At 41.3% G+C, this 4,517-nt stretch overlaps 1 long non-coding RNA gene across 1 annotated transcript in view; it reads left to right on the top strand.

The window, feature by feature from the left end:
* The first annotated feature begins 3,735 nt into the window (after nucleotides 1–3,735).
* The window catches only part of LOC112074955 (uncharacterized), an 8,434-nt gene continuing 7,652 nt past the window's right edge, over nucleotides 3,736–4,517 (top strand). Inside the window, exon 1 of the long non-coding RNA XR_002894880.2 lies at nucleotides 3,736–3,867. This is a non-coding gene — a long non-coding RNA (uncharacterized lncRNA). The remainder of the gene's footprint in view (nucleotides 3,868–4,517) is intronic.

The raw sequence follows: 4,517 nt of genomic DNA, 5'->3' as shown, positions 1-4,517 counted from the left end.
AATAGCTTGTTTGATGTTTAGTAGAAGAAGAGGGTTGGGGTTGAGAGGCTCCAAGTCATTAGGGTCACTAGATGTTTTAGTGATAGGCTTGTCATTGATGATGGACTCTACTTCACAGAGCAGGGTCTGCAGTCCTTCATCATCCAGTGTCTCCTGAAGCAGTATGGCACTGAGAACCCTTCTGGGTGTCCTTATCTGTCTCTCCCAAACATCACCATGATGAGATCCAGTGGGAGGGTTAAAGATCCATGTCATGCCTTTTTAGAGCATGGTGTCCTGTATCTGAGCATTATCCAAGCCCTGAATGGCTTCCTTTAGCTCATGCTCTGCTCTGATAAGGTTGGTTTCATTATCCAAGAGGATAATCTTCATTTGTTTTCTCCTTGCAACAAACCTTCTGGTTGCATTTATGCAAGAGTCAGTTTACCATGAATGTGCCACTTCTATATGTACAGCTCTTATATTCAGGCATGTGAAGATGACTCCATACCGCAGACGTTTCCTCTGTAAAGATGACTCCATATCGCAGACGTTTCCTCTGACACGCTTTATTTCAGATGGGCCAAAGTAGTCAACGACCATATCGGAGAAAGGTGGTGTCCACGGAGAGAGACCTTTTTATCAGTGTTGTCCTGTAGTGGGAGCTCCAACTCATCAACTGTGGCAGCTGTGAGATACATGCCTGGTATGGGGACTGGTTTTAATGATGGCCTTACCCATGATGGAAGCCCAGTGAACTTGACTCTCTCTGTGAGAGTGCCATCACTGCAAAGCCTTTGTCCAGAATGTTTACTCTCTTGATATTTCAAGCTGCTCCTCATGGTGGCGCTCTGGGAAATCATGCTTGACCTGTTGCTGCAGCAGCTCTTACAGCTCTACCACAGAGATTCTGCGTGACATTACGTGAGACCACCCATAGTTGGAGACATTCCTCTTTTTAAAAAGACCATTCACAATCCAGACCAGAGTGGTTTTCACAGGTGAATGAATGGCTGCAGTTTTACGGTCTCCTGACCAATTGTGCTATTGTGTGTTTTTTTGTTGCGTTATTTGTAAAAAAATATATATAAGTACTTGTCTATTTTTTACTACTCATAATTTTTTTTACTTAACACATATTTTTCTTAAAGCTGCATTGTTGGTTAAGGGCTTATAAGTAAGCATTTCACTGTAAGGTCTACTACACCTGTTATATGCGTCACATGTGACAAATAACATTTGATTGAGGGGTGACTTTCCCCTTTTAAACCCATTCACAATCCAGACCAGAGTGGTTTTCACAGCGTATGGGCCATTCTTGGCTGTTTATGACCATCCATGGCTCCATGCCTGAGTGGTTTTCCAATCAACAATACAACTTCAGCAGTCTGCTTGAGATGCACCTTTCCAAATATGGCATTGTTACATCTGTCTGGGTAGGAATCGGTGGAGGCTGGTGGGAGGACTATAGGAGGACGGGCTCATTGAATAGGCTGGAATGAAAAAAATGGAACGATATCAAACATCAATCATATGGAAACACATGTTGACTCGATTCCATTGATTCCACTCCAGCCATTACAATGAGCCCATCCTCCTAAGCTCCTACACCAGCATGCAAAAATCATGCTACGCCCTCCAACAATCATCAAACAGGCAAAGTGTCAATACAGGTGTAAGATCAAATCTTACTACACCAGCTCTGACTCTTCCGGATGTGGCAGGGTCACAAACTATCACAGATTAGAAAGGGAAACCCAGCCACAAGCTGCCCAGTGACAAGAGCTAGCAGATGATCTAGCTCCATTTTGAGTAACCTTCCCCAGGGTATCTTCAGCCTCCATTGCATTCAGGTGTTGTTCATTCCATCATGATTTGTTTCCCATTCCTTGAATGGCTTCATACTCATGGAATACATTCAGCTTAGCACTGTTAGCCAATATTTCAGCTTCAATCCAATATTTATTTGTGCCTTGAATTGAGCCTCTGTTTCTCCAATGCTTGGTCCTTTTCAATTCTTCAGCGTGAACCAGTAAGACTGACCTTTCAGCCTCCAAATGAAGCCTGATAAAATGTTGGTGATCATCCTGAGCGCCTGCTTGTTTGTGATCTATTACATGTTTTGATGAGACATTGAGAACGTGTCTGGCCTCTCATCAGTTTTTTGGCCGCTGTGCATTAGTTTCTGTCTTCCATCCATGTGCCAATATGGTTGCAAAACAATCCAGTGTGCTGCTTTGGGCCGTACCATTCAACCTGATACTTTGTTGGCTTCTCAGCAGATAACAAAGCCTTTATGGACTCATTGAGATCGTGCAACAACTTAACAAACTTTGAGAAATCTTTGTGTCAGCAATTCAACATTTCCATCATCCCCCATAAGTTGTGTGATCTCATTTCTCTTTTTAGTAAGTGCACCCAACTTAGGACTTCTAGATACTTTGAACTTTGCAAAATTCCCATTGGATCCAATTGTAAGAGCTCTCTGAACATCAAATCCCATTCAATTCCATTGATTGCAACCATCAGCACAGTATGAACACATTTTAGCACGGTGTGTAGCTTAATGAATGAGCCAAAATCAACGTCATCACAACTCAGACACAGTAGCCAATCAGCAAAGCGTCTGCTTTTCGCCGCTCCACATGATTTGACACACACGATTCCAAGCTCAACGAGCCATCGATCAAGCTTACAAGTTACACAAATTCATCCAACACACAGAGCAGACCAAAACGGAAGAACAACCACAATTCTCTCCCCTTTATTCACAGTGAATAGCTCAAATCAAACAGACAAAGAGCTTCAATAACATCATCACTTCTAACACTGTCACTGGGAACATCCATTTACGTTGAGGAGCGACACTTTTTACCTCCGGTCCATGAAATGTTTCACCCTCTTTACCTCCGGTCCGATGAGTGATCACACTCATAAACCATTCGTCAGCATTCCATTCAGCGACGTTTTTTGTCAAATTTAAAGGCAATTCGTAATCCAGTCATGTGATGTCGCCATCAGACGCGCTACCAAAGTAACCACAACACAGGGAATCCAAAGCTCCTATACTAACCTACCAAGCAAAAAGGCAGCAACTGCTAATTTGGTCGAAAATGAGGTAACGTAATTTTTGAAACATTAAATACATGCTTAATCATGTGGACAAGTATCCTGCCTCATATTGTGTTGAGGAGAAAATGGGGGTCGTGTTAGCAGTAACTGCATAAAGTTACTGTGAAACCAAGGTAAATAAAAGCAATTTTTCTCAGTTCCACACTATGAGCAGTTACTGCCTTTTGCTTGGTAGGGCAGTATAGTGTAACAAACATAAATGTATTTGCCAGACAAAGGCTCCATGTTTCCAAAACACAGGTAATTTCATAGGATACAGAGTCCATCCATGATAAAAACAAAAAGTATCAGATTTAAACAGAAAACAAAATAGTATATAGTAGTAGGTGTCTTAGTTCATGTAATAGCGATACAAAAAAAACTGTATTGTAACGCCTTACCTGAGTCCTAGCTGACCCACAATGCCAATGTTCTCAATTTGAATTATACACACGAGTGCCCTTTACTCACTTACTGTTTCCAAAACGAACCCCTCTTTTGAATAGGTTCTTCAAAGCACCCCTTACGTCTACAAAGGTTAAAAAACGAACTGATATATATATAGGTTCTTAAATAGGAACCTATATAGGAACCTTAAGGTAATTGTTTTAACCTTAAATTATCCAAAAAGATCCTACAGGAACCTTTTCTTTTTAGAGTGTAGACTAGAGAGGTAGCTAACACAAAACACACATTGATTCCTCCTTGGAGACCATTGATGTGTCTAATTTACTATATGCATCTGTTTATCTGTAGAAATACTGGCTTCTCAGCTGGGTAAGTATTAAGGCTTTGTTACCTACTGTATATGATGGCTTATACTGTATATGCTAGCTTTGTCAATGGAGTTGTGATGAGCGTGTGGGGACTGTACCTCCGACTACATCAAGTCCCTATCAGGCGATACAATGTCCATTCTTAAACTCTTACCGTGTACCTGTTTGTCCTGTGTAATTGTGTGCATTTCTTTGTTTGCTGAAATCCATAGTTTATTAAAGTAGCATTTTACGTGACCTCTGCCGAAGGAGACGTTGTTTGTTAAAGGTGAGGGAGCAGCCAGTCATTGTACGGCTGATTTTGTTTTTAAAGTTTTGGCAGGAGACGCCGAGAAGTATTTCCAGTCCAACTGACAACGCTATAACAATCAGGACAAGGGAGTCACTCACATAGTCATTACTTTACCTCCAGTCTATTCTATGTACCTATGTCTGTCCTGTGTCACTGTGTGCCTTTTTGTTTCTGAAATCCTAGTTTTGGATAAAAAAGTTTATTTAATCGTAATCTAATCGCACTGTTTTCCAATGGAGTAAAAAGTTCGACTTCAAGCAGGCTACCACCACGATACATACCACTATAAGACTATGAAGCGGTGCTTAACCTTGTCCTGAGATTGTTATAGCGTTGTTAGTTGGACTGGAATACTTTCT

The sequence above is a fragment of the Salvelinus sp. IW2-2015 genome, unplaced genomic scaffold, assembly GCF_002910315.2.
Source record: "Salvelinus sp. IW2-2015 unplaced genomic scaffold, ASM291031v2 Un_scaffold2901, whole genome shotgun sequence".
Lineage (NCBI taxonomy): Eukaryota > Metazoa > Chordata > Actinopteri > Salmoniformes > Salmonidae > Salvelinus > Salvelinus sp. IW2-2015.
The sequence above is the reverse complement of the archived record's forward strand: the minus strand, read 5'-3'. Positions and strand labels throughout refer to the sequence as shown.